Source organism: Ceratotherium simum, chromosome X (genome assembly GCF_057802395.1).
Source record: "Ceratotherium simum simum isolate JZ-2026a chromosome X, ASM5780239v1, whole genome shotgun sequence".
NCBI classification, from domain to species: Eukaryota; Metazoa; Chordata; class Mammalia; order Perissodactyla; family Rhinocerotidae; genus Ceratotherium; species Ceratotherium simum.
In genome coordinates, this window is record NC_141940.1 from 18,023,341 (window position 1) to 18,042,574 (window position 19,234).

Genomic DNA, 19,234 nt, shown 5'->3' on the forward strand with positions numbered 1-19,234 from the left:
AAGGACACCGAAGTTATCTGAGAAAGAGAGGAAGCTGGCAGATCGAAAGAAGTCTGCCTGTCATTACTGTATGCATTTGGGGCATGGCTGTAAGGCTGGAAATAAGATGAGAATGGTCTTATCTCAGTGGAGCAATGTGGAGGAGTGACAATGGCTAAGATCCAATGGAATAATACACTCGGCATCAGAGGCTGATTTACCTTGAAGCTAATCAATCTTCAGCTTCAGGGTTCCTCATTTGCACAAAATCAAGGCCCTGTACTTAATTTGGTATTCATAACTGTGTATTATTTTTCTTTAAAGGGCTCTCCAAATTTTGTAAATTGGGTCCCATCAAACCTGGATCCACCTCTGATTTGAGTGTTACCAGCTCAAATAGCTGCATCCCACTGCAGCCACAAGACTGTGTAAGCCTGCTGGAACTGAGATGGCATCCCAGGAAGAAGGAAGAGGATGGAAAAATCCTGAATTGAGTAATTTTGTTTATTTATTTAGGTGACCTGTTCTTTATTTTTTAATAGGCAAAATATGAAGATTGTAGATCATCTTCAATTCAATAGGCACCGAAGAGTACACAGTGAAAAACAAGTCTCCCTCTCCCTACTCCATCCCTTCCCAGGAGACATCCACTTGTTACTAGTTTCTTGTGTATTCTTTCAGAGATCTTATATATATATACATATATATTGTTTTGCTTCTCCTTTTTAACATACATTTATAACACGCTATACCCAATGTTCAGCACTTTGTTTTTTCAATTTACAATGTGTTTTGGAGTTCATTCCATGTCAATCCATAAAGAGCCACCTCATTCTTTGTAACAGTTGTAGGCTGTTCCATTGTGGAGATGGACCATATTGATTTAACCAATCCCCTATGATGGACATTTAGGTGGTTTTCAACCTTTTGCTATTGTTATCACAAACAATATTGACTGAATTGAAATCTGATTATGGCTTGAGATAAAGACTGAACTCTTATTAAAATAATAAAGTCACATCTTGTGCACAACTAACACAAACAGCTTAAAAAGTGTACTCCTTACAGTAATTACCTTAAAGTGTTGTGAGGATTAGTTTAGATAGTATTTATAAAGCGCTTAGTATGTAGAATGTGCTCAACAAATGTTAGTTCTTGTCCCTTTTCCTAGGACTCGCAGAATGAGATGTCTGTTCCTTTCCAAAGCAAATTCCTCCATCTGTGTCCCATGTCCCCATCCCTCCCATGCCCTCATTAACCTTGATCTATGAACTGGGTCCTCTATCTCCCTAATTACTGACTCTTTTCTCTAGCTATAACATTATCTTATCTCTTCCATCATAAATAAAACCACCCTTTGTATTTCTTAGGATTAGGTTCTGCTATGAGTAACAGAAACACCCGACCTAACAGTGGCTTAAACAGAATCAAAGTTTGTTTCTTATATGAAGGGTGTGAGGTGGGCAATCTAAGGCTGATGTGGCAGTTGAAAAGTTATCAGAGACGTGGGCTTCTTCCAGCTTTTTGCTCTGCCATCTCCAGAGGGTGGTCCTCTTCCTCAGGGTCCAAGATGAAGTGCAAACCATTGTATCCATATTCCCTGCAGCAAAATGGAGGAAGGGGTAGGAAGAGGCAAAGGGCATGTATCAACTATCTTTTAAGGAAATACGCCACATACTATCATACAACATTTCTGCTTATATTCCATTGGCCACATGTAGCTGCAAGAGAGAGAGGAAATGCAGACTTTATTCTAATCTAGATGATCATGTGCCCAGCTAAAAAATTGGTCTTCTATAAAGGAGAGAATGAATAATGGGTTAGGCAACTAGCAATCTCTGTAACATCTTTCCTCAACCCTTCTTTCTCCCTTTTCTTTTTCTTCATAGCCCTGCTTCTCAAAAGCATGGTCTACACTCATCATCTCCATTTACTCCCCTTTCAATTAGTTTTTTAGCCTATTGGAAACAGGCTTAGTCCTGAACTTGCTTTTCCAATGGTACTATTCATTCATAAGTTAATTAATTAATAACTCATTCAACAGACATTTATTGGATGCCTAGTATGTGTCAGGCACTGAGCTAAATATTGATGATAGGGAGATAAATAAGTCACAGTTGTTCTTGCCCTGCAGGACTCTCATGGTTTCATGAGAGAAACAAAAAATAAAAGGAATAAAATACAGAATAGTAAGTGACATGATAGGGAAGGCGTGAGAACATCTGGAAGCACAGAGGCAGGTGGGAAGGCGTAAGTGAAGAAAATCTTAGAAAATGACATTTGAGCTTTCTCTCTAAAGATAAGCATAGTAAGCCAAGTGGATGAGGAAGTGAAGGGCTTCTTGGAAGAGAGAGTATCATAGGCAAGGATACCCAGCATTCTGGGAATTGCAAGTGGGCCGAAATCGCTAGAGTGAGGGTTTTGTAGGGGGCAGAGTGGAGAAGAGGTAGGCAGGGGAGATATTACAAAGGCCTTGACATATACATAATGCCACCAAGCTCAGTGGGCTTTGTGCACATGTTGTGCACATCTTTAACTTTATCCTGGGTGTAAGGAGCAACATGGAAAAGTGGTGAGCTGAGGAAGGTCCTGGTTAGATCTGTGTTTGGATAGATCACTTTGGCTGCTGGGTAGAGGGTGGAGAGTAGGGCAAGAGTAGAAGCGGAGAGATCAGTTAGGAGTCTACAACGGTAGCCCAAGCGAGAGATGATAGTGCCCTGGACTGAGAGAGAATTTGATGAGTTTGAAAGAGATTTAGAGGGGAGAAAAGTAGGATTTGGTGACTAGGTAGCTGCATGAGTAAAGGGAGAGTCAAGAATGATTTTTGGCTAGGGCAAGTGGGTTGATGGTGGTGTTTGTACTGAGTGGAGGAAGACTAAGAGGTACAGTCTGGGTGGTGGGACAGTTAATAGTTCCAATTTGGTCATGTTAAGTTTGAGATCCCTATTAGATATATAAGCAGAAGAGTCAAGAAGGTAGTTATTTATATAAGTCTAGAGCTAGCAGTATCTAAATATATGGCTAGAGATATAAATTTGGGCAACATTGGCATCTAGAAATTGAAGCCTTGGTCATTCATGAGATCTCCTTAGAAGAATACAGAGTAACAATAGAAAATGGCACGGGATCAAATCTTTAGCAACTCCAACATTTAATGGTTTGATAGAAGAAGATGAGACTGAGAGGGATCAGCCAGAGAAGTAGGAGAAAAACAATGAGACTGTAGTTTCATGGAGGTCAAGAGGAAGAGGTCAAGGGAAGAGACTGTTTCAACAAGGAGGAAAGAGTTTTCAGTGTTGAATGTGTGTAAGATGATGACTAAAAACACGTCCATTAGATTTGAGGACATGCAGATCATTTGTGATCCTAATGAGAGATGTTTTGGTAGGGTCATGGGGACCGAAGCTTGATCGGAGTGAGTGGAGAAGTGAGTGGAGAGTAAAAGCTGGAGACTTCCAGTATAGATAACACTTTTAAGAAATTTGGCTTATGATCAAGAGGACAGAGCTACAGTAGCAGTAGGAGGGGAATGGAAGGATTCAGCTGAAAGGCAGCCATTGAATATACTTAGAAAGAAATATAGTGGATAGTGTAAGGCTCCTGAGAAAGTGAGATGGGTGAGATCAGTGTTTCTGAAGTGTAGTTCCTGGACCGGTAGCATCATCATCACCTGGAACTAGTTAGAAATGCAGATTCTTGGGCCTCACTTCAGACTGACTGAATCGGAAACTTTGGGGGTGGGGCAAAGAGTGCGGTGTTTTAACAAGCCTTCCAGGGGATTCTGATGTGCACTCAAGTTTGAGAGCCACTGTACCATAGATAAAAGGAAGGCTATTTCTTTTACTGTAAAAGGAGAGAAAGAGGATCAGAAAACTACAGATGTGGATAAAGATGTGTCAGTTTGGTATGGGGAAGTTCATTCATTCATTCAACAAATATTTATTAAATATCTAACATGTGCCAGCCACTAAGGATACAGACCAACAAATTCCTGACCTCAAGCAATTTATGTTCTAGTTGGAGGAGACACAATAAACAAATAAGAAAAATCTATTATAATAGGGGCCTTGGATTTTACTGAGTGAGCAGGGAAGTCATTACTAGAATGTCAGCTCCATGAAGGCAAGACTTTTTATCTGTTTTATTCACTGCTGTGTCCCCATGGCCTAGAATGGTGCCTTGATTATGTTTGTCAAATGAAAAAATTGGAGGATTTTGAGCTGACATGGTTTAGTTTACATTTTTGAAAGTCTCACCGTATTGAGAATAGACATTTGAGGTCAACAGTGGGAGCGATGACACCAGAGACTACTGCAATATTCCGAGCAAGAGTTGCTCATGGCTTAGTACAGGAGGTTAGTGGTAGAGACGGTTAGAAGTGGTCAGATTCTGAATATATTTTGAAAGTAGAAGCAGCAGGATTTTCTGACATATTAGATGTAAGGTGGGAGAAAAAGAGGAGAGTCAAGGAATACTCAAAGGGTTTAGGCCTGAGCCGCTTGAAGTCTGGAGTTGCCACTGACTAGGAGAGGCAGGACTACGGGAGAGACAGATGTGTGTGGGGAGGGAGGGAATGAAGATCAGGAGCAGAAGCAGAAGCAGATTTACTGTAAAGCTAGCTGATAAAGCTCAGGTCTCTCATTTGCTCAGGATCTAGCAATATGTTAGTCAGTTATTTCCAAGTTTTTTTCCTAAAGAAGTGTCCCCAAATTGTAAAAGTTTCAGGATCCAAACATTTGCATCTGCCCCTGTTAAGAAGTTCCATTTTCGACATGCTAAGGTTGAGATGTCTATTAGATATCCGTTATGGAAAGAATTGTGTTCCCCCCAAATCATATGTTGAAACCCTAACCAGTGTGATAGTATTTGGATATAGGGCTTTTAGGGAGGTAATTAGGGTTAAATGAAGTCAAAAGGGTGGGGTCCTAATCCAATAGGATTGATATCCTTATCAGAGGGGAAAGAGACACCAGAGAGCTCTCTTTCTCTCTACACACGCACAGAAGAAAGGCCATATGAGGACACGACAGCAAGAAGGCAGCCGTCTACAAGCCAGAAAGAGAGTTCTCACTAGACATCAACCCTGACAGCTCCTTGATCTTGAACTTCTAGCCTCCAGAACTGTGAGAAAATAAATTATTGTTTAAGCCCTCTAGTCTGTGGAGATATCTAGTGGGCAGCAGAACATGAGTCTGGAGTTCAGGAGAGAGATCTGGGCTGAAGATATAAATTTGAGAGTCATCAACATATAGACAGCAGTAAAAGTCATGAAATTGGATTCAATCATCAAGTGAGTGAGGGTGGATAGAGAAGAGAAGAGGTCAAAGGACAGAGCCATGGGGCTCTCTAACATTAGAAGTTGAGTTGATGATGAGGAACCAGCAATGGAGAGTGAAGAACAGCAGCCACCAGGAGAAAAGGGAAACCAAGAGATTATAGCATCCTAGAAACCAAGGGACGAAAGTGGAAAAGGAAAAGGAAAGTGACTGTGTCAAATGCTGCTGGTAGGTCCAGAAAGATAAGGACAGAACATACTGACTTTTAGCTTTGTCAACAGTGAATGGTTGTTTGGTATCCGATGGCCTCAATTTTCTCTGTGAAATAAGAGGCATGGTCATCCATGGAGAGATTGGGTGGGGTGGGGAGAGTTGAGGAGCTTGCAAGGTGGGGCATTTAAGGAGAGTGAAGAAAGTGTGAAAACATCATTGGGGAAAGTGAAAGCGCAAGTTGACCAGAGAGAAGGAGTAGGATTGTTGGGAGTGCGGAGGGCCTATCTGAGATGTACAAAAGGGAATTGGGTTCCCAGCTGCCGCAGGGGACAAGACTGTTAAGAGTTAATAAAGTTTTTTTTTCCCCATGTATTTAAAAATAAGAACAGCAGATCCATGTTTAGGGCCTTAAAGACAGTTTCAAGATAAGAAAGAACAAGATGCTGACAGTCCAGGAGAGGCCACTTGGACCTCAGGAGAGTGTCACATAGCAATGTACAGCTGTAAGAAATCATATAGCCAGAGATTGCTGAACAAGCTTTTATCCCTGCACAAAGGGCTGCCCCTGAAGCAGTTTGACACTGGGCTGCACCAGGTGACATTTGTCGTCCTGATACTGCTTCCCATTTCCTGGCTGGCCTCAAGGAGCATGTATACATGTGTCTAGTATATTGCAAGGGGAATCAGGAATGAGATCCAGATGGCTGTGCTCTGACAGACTCACAAATACATTCCTTGCCTTTCTTAGGACAATAGTAACACTAATATTTAATACTTTTTGAGTACTGCTATAAGTGCTATACGTGTCCACTTATTGGATGTGCAGCATAACCCTATGTGGTAGACATTACTGTTATCCCCATTTTACGGAATAGAGAACTGAGGCTCAGAGAAGTTAAATAACTTGCTTATGGGCACACCAGTAGGAAGCAATAGAGCCAGAATTCAGATGTAGGCAGACTGACCACCAGAGTATAAAACATGGTGAGTGTTTATCATATATGTGCCAGGCAATGCGCCAAGCACTTTACATGGATTATCTATCTCATTTCATCCTTGCTACAACCCAATGAGGTTGACACCATTGTTAATTTCATTTTACTAATGAGGTTAAGTAACTTAATCTAGATCACATGGTTAAGAAGTGGTGGAGGCCACTTTCAAACTCAGCAGAGGGGTTAAGAGCAGGACAGCTAGTACCAGACTGCCTGATAAATTCCTTGTCCTGTCAATAGATATGAAAATAAATGGGTACTTCTAGTTGTAAGCACGCGGGTTTTCTCTTAAAGGCACCTTAGCCCCAGCTGTGATAAGAGCTCTATCGCTCAAAATAGAGGACTAGTCTGGAGAGAGATATTTGGGAATAGCCAGCATATAGCTGGGATAGAATGAGATCTCACTGGGATAGAGTGTAGATAGAGGAACATAATGCAGAGAGCCCAAGACTGAGCCCTTGGTGTCTTCAACATATAAGGGGTATGTAGAGGAAGAGCCAGCAAAGGATGCTAAGAAGAAGCCTATTTCCCTCCTACCTGAGAGTTGTGTCAAGCCAAGAGAGGACAGAGTGGCAAAAGAGACAGAGTGGTCAATAGTGTCAACAGGGTCAAATACGATGGCAAGTGAGAAGTATGCAATGGAGATCACTGGTGACCTCACGGAGAGCTGTTTTGGTGGAGCTATGAGGGCAGAGAGCAATTTGCTTTGGGAGGAGAGGTCAACAGGAGGTTGAAGAAGTGGAGACAATGAACACAGACAACTCTTTGAAGAAGCTTGACTATGAAGAGAGTGAGAGATATGATTTAGAGTCAAGATAATTTTTTTTTTAAGGAGGGAGAGATTTGAGCATGTGTATGAGCTGAGGAGATGGGGAAGGGGAGGCTGAAGATACAGGTGAGAGAAGGGATGAATTGAGCAGGGACTCTGTGACCAGCACTGGAGGAGGGACTAGCCTGGGAAAAGAGGAGTGGCCCTTCATTCTCTGAGACTAGAGGCAAGTTAGCACGGGTGAGTGGGGTTCGGTCAAGTTTGTCTGTTGAGTAGGGCACAGCTCCCCACCTCCCCTATACCTTGTGACTTTTCTTTTCTCTGTGAGATAAGGTCATTCATTTATAGTGAGAGCAATGCAGATTGTGTTGGGTGCTGGAGGCAAGTGGCAGCCAACGAGGTATGTCTTTCAATGGTCTGCATCATGCCAGGCCATTGATGTACACACCTCAGTTATTCCTCATAGCAACCCTCAGAATAAGTACTATCACCCAATTTTGTAGATGAGGAAGCTGAGATACTCAGAGGCATAGAAGATTTGAAATAGCTGAAGAATGAAAAGGAGAGGTAGCTGATTAAGGACAGGCAAAAGAACTGAAGGAAGGCTCTGAGGGCTGAGCTGAGCTGGGCTCTCTTAATTGTGTACTGGCACCAGTCTGCCCAGCTGTGCCCCTGCTTTGGTTGTGGTCACCCCCTGGATGAAGAGTAGATAGATGGTCAAACTGAGGCAGAGCTGAGGGCCAGGCGTGGCTGCTAGACAGAGGATGAGGAGTTCAGGGGCTGGTGAGAAAGCAGTTCAAGTGATACGTGTGGGGTCCAGGCTGACGGAAAGACGTGAAGTCAGAAGGGGGTGGAGAAGCTGGGAAAACAGGGACTGCTTGTAGTTCTGGAAGTCTACTGGAAGGTAAAAGAATAGGTTTAGTGGGAAAGTGAGAAAGTAGGAAGAACAGAAAGTCATGGTTCAGTCCGAGAGTGAGATTTTGGAGTTGGAGATTTCAAAAGAGGAGGTGTACTCAGAAATGGCAAAGTCAAAGTTATGTCCCTGGGCGTGTGGCGTGAGGTCGTGAGTGAGGCCCTGGAGGTGAGGAGATAAAGGAGCCATGAGTTTTTGGAGGGGTGCCCACACAGGCGTGGGAGTCACCCAGGATGACGGCAGGAGGTGAGGTTTGGAGCTGAGACAAATGGCAACCTCATTTCTTCTTCTCATGGTTGGGGAGAATGAGCAGCCTCCACTGGGAAGAAGGACCCCCGCCTGGGCTATGGATCGGGCTACCTGTTAAGGTTAACGACTAGATGAGGATGTCCCAAATCAGGCTTTCTTCACGTCCAAGGTCACCATGGTGGCTTTTTAAACGACAGCATTTAAATATGTATATTTAATATACATATATGTATACTTTACCATATATAACATGTATCTTCATTTAAATATTCTACTGCACGAATTTTAGCCTCAGTCTTTTAATGTATTTTCTCACCAAAACAGCTTGGAAACTGAGATTACGCTGGCTCTCACAGTTACAAATGTGTTTTGAACAATTTTTGAGAGCTATTTTGACAATACTCTCCTGGTATCTGAGACATAGAACCTATTCATCTTTTGCACATTCCTCCCGTGTCCCTCACCAGCACAAACAAACAAACTCCCAGCAGCACATCCTCCTTTCCAGATCGCTGGCCTCTGTGGAGCCTTTTGCCCCAATGAGCTGAAAGATCAGAATTAAGGCTTCTGGCCTAATACTTTTTTCCTACCACATGAGGGCAGACTTTTTAACAAAAAAGGGGGAAACAACTGTTTACCTTGTACTATATAGAACTGAAAATAGAGACGGGGATGTAATGTACAGCATGGTGACTATAGTTAACAACACTGTTTTGTATATTTGAAAGTTGCTAAGAGAGTAGACCTTAAAAGTTCTCATCACAAGAAAATAAATTGTAACCATGTGAGGTGATGGCTCTTAACTAAACTTATTTTGGTAATCATTTCACAATATATACAACTATCAAATAATCATGTTGAGCACCTTAAACTTACACAATGTTGTATGTCAATTTTATCTCAATAAAACTGGAAAAAAAAAAACAAAGAAAATAGTGAGAAGTTATGTTAAGGCCAGATTTTGTGTGGTTTTTAGGTCTTGACAAATCCACCACTTTCCGCAGCCTACAGCTCTCCCTGTTCATGCTCCACTGATGGATGAACTGGTTCTCTTCTTCCCCTCTCTTCTTCTTTCCTCCCTTCCTCTCCCACTCCCTCACTCCCACAAATATTTATTGAATATTTATTCTAGATAGGGTTGCCAGGTAAAATACAGGACGCCAGTTAAAGTTGAACTGCAGATAAACAAGAAATATTTTGTAGTATAAATATGTCCCAAGGATACGCATGGGACATATTTATACTACAAAATATTTCTTGTTTATCTGAAATTTAAATTTAATTGGGTGGCCTGGATTTTTATTTGCTAAATCTAACCACCCTAACACGGGGCCAAGAGCAATGCTGGACACTGGCTGGGTGGGGCTGAGTGTAGAGGTCCAGGTCTCCTGGCAGAGGCGTGCCTAAAATAATGAGCGGTGCAATGCTAGAGCCATGACGGTGGCCAACCCAGCAGGGGCCAGCAAGGAAGACACTACCTCAGCAACCTCACCTTCGATGCTGCCTCTTGCCTCTGTTTTCCACCTTGGGGCATTCCATTCTTTCAGCCTGCAACACCCAGCTCAAGGATCTCCACCTCTGGGAAGCCTTCCCTGATCTCCCCAGGGCCAGCCGTCACCTGAACACTTGTATCCTTGTCTTTAATAACACCTATCACACTATATGATTTACATTTCTGTCATCCACGAGACTGTCAGGATCTAGAGGCCAGAGCTGTTTTTGTTCATCTCTGTATCCCAATTGTTTAACACAGTGCCTGGCACAGAATAAGCAGTCAATACAAGTATGATTTTAAAAAATGAACGATTTTAGCTCTAGACCTTAGAAAAGTCACCTACTTTTTCTTTGCCGCAGTTTGGCTAACTTATATAAGAAAATGTTCTGATTAGATGAGACCTCTAGTGTCCTTCACAGATCTAGAAGGAGTCCCAGGTTAAGGTGGAGACTGGCAGAGCACACACAGTAAGCCCAGTTCTATTGCCAGCAGCAGCAAACTGCTTTTGAGGGTCTTTTAGTTTCAACAGGCCCGGTTGGGGGGCACTGGGTAATAAGTGCTTGAAGTTTTGCATGTGACTTAAAATCAATGAGAAAAATGCTTCATAAAAATGGACTTCATAGGGGCCGGCCTGGTTGTGTGGTGGTTAAGTTTGGGGCGCTCCGCTTTGGCGGCCTGGGTTCACGAGTTTGGATCCTGGGCACAGACCTACACTACTCATCAAGCCATGCTGTGGTGGCGGCCCACATGCAAAGTAGAGGAAACTGGCACAGATGTTAGCTCAGGGCCAATCTTCCTCAAGCAAAAAAAGAGGAAAATTGGCACAGATGTTAGCTCAGGGTGAATCTTCCTCACCAAAAAAAAAAAAGAGAGAGCTTTTTATAGTTTCAATGGCTTAAAAATTACTGCAGGGTTAGATGATAAACATAATCCTCAGAAATGCAGCAGAATCCTCTGCACTAGGGAAGACTTCTGGTTCTTTTTCATACCCAGTTGAATGAACAGTGGTTGCTGTGAATGGGAAAAACAAAACAAAACAAAAAATCCTTCTTCACTTCTTGTTGATTCCCTTCTAACCTCCTAACTCCCTGGCTTGAAGTTTTATTTTTATAAACTTCTATGCTCTTTACCTCCATCCCATCCTGGAACTCACTAGTGGAATCACACCCAAGACTTGCCATTCAGTGTTAATTCAATAATAGCTAACCCTTATTACTCTGAACTGGGCACTGTTCTAAGTGCTTTACATGTATGAACTCAGTTAAGCTTAAAAGGAGGTAACAATGTAGGCATCAGCCCGGGAGCCAGACTGCCTGAGTTTGTGGTTCAGCTGTACCACTTCCTACCTGTTGATCTTGGACAGATTGGTTAACTTCTCTGTGCCTCAAATTCTCCATCTGTAAAAGGGGGATGATAATGATGATGATGCCAAATACTTCCTTATGGGGTTGTAAGAGTATTAAAATAAGTTAGTGTATGTAATGTAAGTTAATGTATGTAAAACACTTAGAACAGTGCTGGGCATGCAGTAAATATTATGTGCGTGTATACACACAGACATAGATTTGTAATATGTATATATATATATATATAGATAGATAGATAGATAGATAGATAAAGAAATCTATATGCATATATAAACTTACAAGCCTATCAAGAAGATACTCTCATTATCCTCATTTTACAGAAAAGGAAATGGAGGTTTCAGAAGGGCAAGTAGTTTCTTTTTTTTTTAATGAGGAAGATTGGCCCTGAGCTTACATCTGTTGCCAATCTTCCTCTTTTTCCTTGCAGAAGATTGTCGCTGAGCTAACATCTGTGCCAGTCTTCTTCTATTTTGTATGTGGGACGCTGCCACAGCATAGCTTGATGAGTGGTGTGTATGTCTGCACCCGGGATCCAAACCGTGAGCCCTGGGGCCGCCAAAGCGGAGCACGTGAACTTAACCATTACGCACCAGGCTGGCCCGTAAGTAGTTTCTTAAGGTCACACAGCCTGCCCTCCTAACCACTACACAATACTGCTTCTGTTTTTATTTGTTTTGTTTTAAATAAACTTTTTAAATATAATTATTCATTTATTTATTTATTCCCCCCCCCAAAGCCCCAGTAGATAGTTGTATGTCATAGCTGCGCATCCTTCTAGTTGCTGTATGTGGGATGCGGCCTCAGCATGGCCGGAGAAGTGGTGTGTTGGTGTGCACCCGGGATCCGAACCCGGGCCACCAGCAGCGGAGCGCACGCACTTAACCGCTAAGCCACGGGGCCGGCCCCTAAATAAACTTTTAATTTTAAAATAATTTTAGACTTATAGAAGAGTTGAAAGGTAGCTCAGAGAGTTCTCATATACCTTATACCCAGCTTCTCCTAAGTTTATCATCTTACATAACCATCTACATTTGTCACAAGTAAGAAATTAATGTTGGTACTACATTACTATTGTTAACTAAACTATAGACTGTTAACTATTAGTAACTCTTACTAAACTATAGACTTTATTTGGATTTCACAAGTTTCCCAACTAATATCCTTTTTGTGGTCCAAAATCCAATCCAAGCTACAACAGTGCATGTAGCCATACTGCTTCTTCTTTTTTTTGTATTTTTTTTTGAGGAAGATTAGCCCTGAGCTAACATCTGTTTCCAATCCTCCTCATTTTGCTGAGGAAGATTGGCCCTGGGCTAACATCCACGCCCATCTTCCTTTACTTTATACAGGACGCCACCACAGCATGGCTTGATGAGCGATGTGTAGGTCTATGCCTGGGATCCAAACCCACAAACCCCAGGCCACTGAAGTGGAATGTGCAAACTTAACCGCTAAGCCACCGGGCTGGCCCCCATACTGCTTCTTAATATCTACTGAGCAGCTACTCAGGGTCAGGTCCTGTACTAGGCATTGGGGATAAGGAGAGGAGTAAGAAACTGTTCCTGCCCTCAAGAAGCTCACAGTCTATCGGAGAAGGAGAAGCAAGCTCTCAGTTATAATAAAGTGTAGTCAGTGCAATTACAATTAAGCATGGAGGGTTGTGGGGGCACAGACAGCATCTGATTCAGAAGGAGTCATGTAAGCTGAGACTGAATGATGAATAGGACTTAACCGGGCAAAATCAGAGAGTGGGTGTGAACGGGGTAGGAGTAGGGCTTGCAAACAGTATTCGAGGTAGGAAAACATCATGTGCAAAGATCCAGAGAGGACAGAGTGAGTGTGGCCAGCTTTGGGAACTGCTACATCTGCCAAGATTTCACCGCAAACTCTGAAACTCCCACCTTTACCACAATCTTCTACACTGGATCTGACCTCTTCTAAGCCTTCAAGTTCCTTCTATGCTTTGACGGTGCACCCCCCCCCCATGCCATCACACACCCTCCCACTCTCTTATCTGCACTCACTTCCCAACTGAGCTTATGTTTATTCACACCAGGACTGAACTCTGAAGTCCCCCGGCCAATCCCAGACCCTGGGAAAACCCCACACCTCCTACTCTCAAGTAAAAGTCAGGCATTGGTTAATTTTTCTGTAATTTCCTGCTAATCTTGGCCAAGCCTCGACTGTATGATATATGGCAAGGACCTGAGCTTTGGAGTCATGCAGATATGGATTTGAATCCTGACTCCTCCATGTACCATCTCTGTGGCCTTGGACGAGGTACTCACCCTTTTAAATTTGTTTCCTCTTTTGTAAAATAGGCCAGCACTGGTGGTCTAGTGGTTAAGATTCAGTGCTCTCACCGCTGTGGCCCCTGGTCAGGGAACCACACCACCTGTCTGTAGGTTGTCATACTGTGGTGGCTGCACGTTGCTGTGATGCTGAAAGCTATGCCATAGAGTCAGCCATGGTGGACAAGTTACAGTGGAGCTTCCAGACTAGACAGACTAAGAAGAAGGACTTGGCCACCCACTTCCAAAAAAATTGGCCATGAAAACCCTATGAATAGCAACAAAGCATTGACTGATATAGCCCCAGAAGGTGAGAGAATGGTGCAAAAAGACCGGGCAGGGTTCCGCTCTGCTGGGCACAAGGTCACTAGGAGTCAGAATCTACTTGTTGGCACCACTAACAACAACAAAATAGAAATACCAATATTATCTACCTCCAGGAGTTCTCGTGAAGATTAAAAGTAATACAGGCATACAAAAAGTAGCTCAAAAAATTAAATGTAAGACATAACTCTTAGAAGAAAATATGGGACAGAAGCTTCACAACAGTGGATTTGGCAATGATTTCTTGGATATCACACCAAAGGCACAGGTAACAAAAGAAAAAAATTGACAAATTGGACTTCATGAAAATTAAAAAAAACTTAGTGCATCAAAAAACACTATCCACAGAGTAAAAAGGCAACCCACAGAATGGGAGAAAAAATTTGAAAATCATATGTCTGATATCCAGAATATATAGAGAACTTCTAAAACTCAACAACAAAAAAATAAGCAACTTGATTCAAAAATGAGCAAAGGAGTTGAATAGACATTTCTCTAAAGAAAATAGACAAATGGCTAATAAACACATGAAAATATACTCAACATCACTAAATAATAGGAAAATGCAAATCAAAACTACAATGAGATACCACCTCACGCCCATTAGGATGGCTACTATCAATAAAACAGAGAATAACAAGTGTTGGTGAGGATGTGGAGAGATTGGAACACTTGTGCACTGTTGGTGGGAATGTAAAATGGTACAGCCACTATGGAAAACAGTATGGCGGTTCCTCCAAAAATTCAAAATATAATTACCATATGATCCAGTAATTCCACTTCTGGGTGTATACCCCAAAGAATTGAAAGCAGGGTCTCAAAGATGTATTTGTACACCCGTGCTCACAGCAACATTGTTCATAATAGTTAAATGGCGGAAGCAACCCAAGTGTCCATCAATGGATGAATGGATAAGCAAAAATGTGGTTGTAAAAGGAAAAACCCAGTCCTTTCCTCCTGTGTCTCTCATTTACTCTCACACTACTACCACACTCACAACACTTTTGGCACCAGACGTGTGGGGGTTTTCCCCCACAAAGCAATTCTCTGACACCAGCCGGGTGACCTACAATTTATAACTTAATTCTTGCACTACCTACCTGGAGATGGCGTCAGATCCCACAGGTTAAGGGCTCAGTCCCACGAGACTGCTCCCCACTTCAGATGCCAATTGCAAGTAGTATGTCCCCAGGTTACCCACAACTTCTGTCTAACATGGCTACAAACCAGCGGTTCCTATGACCCCCTCTTGGGGTTCGATTAATTTGCTAGAGAAGCTCACAGACTCAGGGAAATACTTCCTTATGTTTACCAGTTTATTAAAGTATACGATAGGCCGGCCATGTGGCTTAGCGGTTAAGTGCATGCACTCCGCTACTGGCGGACCGGGTTCAGATCCCGGGCGTGCACTGACGTACTGCTTCTCAAGCCATGCTGAGGCCACGTCCCACATACTAGAAGGATGTGCAACTATGATGTACAACTATCTACTGGGGCTTTGGGGAAAAAAAAGGAGGAGGGTTGGCAATAGATGTTAGCTCAGAGCCGGTCTTCCTCAGCAAAAAGAGGAGGATTAGCATGGATGTTAGCTCTGGGCTGATCTTCCTCACACACACAAAAAAAGGATATGATAATGAACACATATGAAAAACTAGATGAAGAGATATATAGGGTGAGTCTGGGAGAGTCCCAAGCTGTAGCTTCTGTCGTCGTGGAGTTGAGGTGTGTCACCCTCCCAGTATGTGGATGTGTTCACCAACCTGTAAGCTCCCAGAACTCCATACTACAGGGATTTTTATGGAGGCTTCCTCATGTAGGCCTGATCAATTACTAACTCCATTTCCATCCCCTCTCCCCTCTCTAGAGAAGTGGGGGGAGGGGGCTGAAAATTCCAAGCTTCTAATCATGGCTGGTCTTTCTGGTGACCAGCCCTCATCCAGGAGCCTATCCAGAGTCATCTCATTAGAACAGAAGACACTCCTATCACCCAGGAAATTCCAGGGGATTTAGGAGCCGTGTGTCAGGAACCAGGGTCAAAGACCAAATATTAGAACAAAAGATGCTCCCAGTGCTCTTATCACTTAGGAATTTACAAGGGTTTCAGGAGCTCTGTGCCAGGAACCTGGGGCAGAGATCAATATATATGTTTTGTATTATCTTACAGTGGTATATGCATACAATGGAATATTATTCAGCCTTAAAAAGGAAGGAAATTTTGACACATGTTACAACATGGATGAATCTTAAGGACATTATGCTAAGTGAAATAAGCCAGTCACAAAAAGACAACTACCCTATCATTCCACGTCTGTGAGGTACTTAGAGTATTCAAACCCATAAAAACAAAAAGTGTAATGGTGGTTGCCAGGAACTGGGGGGAGGGGAGAATGGGGAGTTATTGTTTAATAGGTATAGAGTTTCAGTTTTACAAGATGAAAAGGGTTATGGGGATGGATGGTGGTGACGGTTTCACAACAATGTGAATGTATTTAATACCAATGAACTGTACACTTAAAAATGGTTAAGATGGTAAATTTTATGCTATGTGTATTCTACCACAATAAAAAAAAAAGAAAAAACATAATATAGGTGAAGTTCTTGGCATAGTGCCTGACGCATAATAGGTGCTAAATAATTGATAGCTTCCTTTATTCTCGACCTCCTATTTGTTCGTCACTAGGTGAATCCCAGGGTTCTGTTTGGAGGCCCTACTCCAAACCATTTCACTTTCCTCAGCCTCAGTTCTCACTTTCTTCCCTTGCCTTCTTTTTTTTTTTTTTAATGTTTGAGAGGTTTTCATAAAGTTGGACACATCATTTTTTTTTTTTTGTGAGGAAGATCAGCCCTGAGCTAACATCCATGCCAATCCTCTTCTTTTTGCTGAGGAAGACTGGCCCTGAGCTAACATCTATTGCCAATCCTCCTTGATTTTTTTTTCCCCTTTTTCTCCCCAAAGCCCCAGTGGATAGTTGTATGTCATACCAGCACATCCTTCTAGTTGCTGTATGTGGGACGCGACCTCAGCATGGCCAGACAAGCGGTGCGGAGGTGCACGCCCGGGATCCGAACTGGGGCCGCCAGTAGCAGTTAACCACTAAGCCACCGGGCCAGCCCCTTCCCTTGCCTTCTGTGTTCTTGATTCTTCTCCTACTTCTTTGACAGTCTCTTGTGTTGCCTTTACTGGCTCTTCTTCCTTCTCTTATTTCCTAAATGTAGGTATGCCGTCAAAATCATGTGCTCAAAATTCTTTTTCTGCATTCTCTCTCTTAGCAATTTCCTTTTAGGCTTATGTGAATGACTTCTATATGTGTGTGTACCTCTGGTCCCAACTTTTCTTTTTTTTTTTTTTTAATTTTTATTTATTTATTTATTTATTCCCCCCCCTCCCCAAAGCCCCAGTAGATAGTTGTATGTCATAGCTGCACATCCTTCTAGTTGCTGTATGTGGGACACTGCCTCAGCATGGCCGGAGAAGCGGTGTGTCGGTGCGCGCCCGGGATCTGAACCCAGGCCGCCAGCAGCGGAGCACGCGCACTTAACTGATAAGCCACGAGGCCGGCCCCTGGTCCCAAATTTTCACTTGAATTCCAGACCTGATTTCCAGACTCCCAACTGTCCATCTTCACCTGGATGTCCCGAAGGCCCTGCACATCTAGTATGTGCTAATGTCATCAATTCCAATTCTGCTCCCCACCTCCACCTCAAACCTGTCTTTCTGACTATTTTATGTCTGTTAATGGTGTCACCATCTTCTCAGACCTTAGGCTTAAACTCACTACCTGTTAGGGTTCTAAGGACTTGCCACGCAATTTCCACATTTCCATTCCCACTGCTGTCAATCAGTTTCATACTTCAGCATCTTGTCCTCCAGTAGACGTGATCCTTTCCAGTGAATAGGCGTTTGAGTCCTGTCTTATCCAGAATACTCTCTTTTCCTGATATCAAGATTGCTGAGAAATACAATTCAGAAATTTGCGGGCTGGCCCCGTGGCTTAGCGGTTAAGTGCGGACGCTCCGCTACTGGCGGCCCGGACGGGGTTCAGATCCCTGGCGAGCTCCAACGTACTGCTTGTCTGGCCATGCTGAGGCCGTGTCCCACATACAGCAACTACAAGGATGTGCAACTATGACATGCAACTATCTACTGGGGCTTTGGGGAAAAAAAGGAGGAGGATTGGCAATAGATGTTAGCTTAGAGCTGGTCTTCTTCAGCAAAAAGGAGGAGGATTAGCATGGATGTTAGCTCAGGGCTGATCTTCCTCACAAAAAACAAACAAACGAACAAACAAAAAAAGAAATTTGCTTGATGAGCAAGGATTTAAAACAAAGAGAGGGGGATAGTCTTGAGAGATATTTTATTCTAGCTGTGATGAAGCCTGAGGAACCATCCCTGCTTTGCAGTAAATGGTACCCGGATTTAACCTTTCTCTCCCCTATATGGTGCAGGATACACGTTGTCAAACTGTGTTCTTGGAACACCTTTTTTCAATGCTTCTCTTAAGAAACATTATTGAGTGTGTTAACACCATTGGCTAAGTGACAGTGGAGTTGACAGCCTCCTTCCATTATGAGTTAATTTAATCAGCTGACATCTCAAAAAAGCAATCTTAATCCTACCCATAAATTCCACTCTTAGGCCATTATATCCTAGGGAAACTCTTGCACCTGTGCTCCAAAGACATGTAAATGATTATTTATAGTAGCAAGCTACCCCAAACTGAAAACAGCCCAAATGTCCATCAATAGTAGAATGGATGAATAAATTATGGCATATTCGTGAAATGGAATACCAATAACAAAAAGAATGATCTGCAAGTACATACAAAATCGTGGAAAAATCTCAAAAACAATGTTGAACAAAGTCGGTCAGAGAACACAGGTAGTATAATTCCATTTATATGGAGTTCAAAACCAGCTAAAACTAAGTAATACCATATTGATGGGAAATAAACACATACATGATAAAAACTATAAAGATAAGCAGGGAATAATTAGCACAAAATTCAGGAGAGTGGTTAGCTCTTGGAGGTGGAGAGAAGAGGATGGCAGGCTGTGGAGGTGCATGAAAGGCTTTGAAGGCATTCTTTCTTAAGCTGGGTGGTGGGTCACAGATTTTCATTTCATTATTATTCTCTAAATTGTGTATTTTCATTAAATACACTATTATATGTAAAATATATTTCACAATTTTTAAAAGTTATTTTTTAAAAGGTAATATTATTTCCAAGTTCTTTGAGATGAGAAGATGGCCTTCCTTTTAGCTAGATAGCTCTTGTCTACCTTCAAAACTCACTTCAAAGCTTCTTTGGGCAGCCTTCTCTGAGTCCCCAGGTTGATTTATTTAAAACGGAAAATGTCAAACA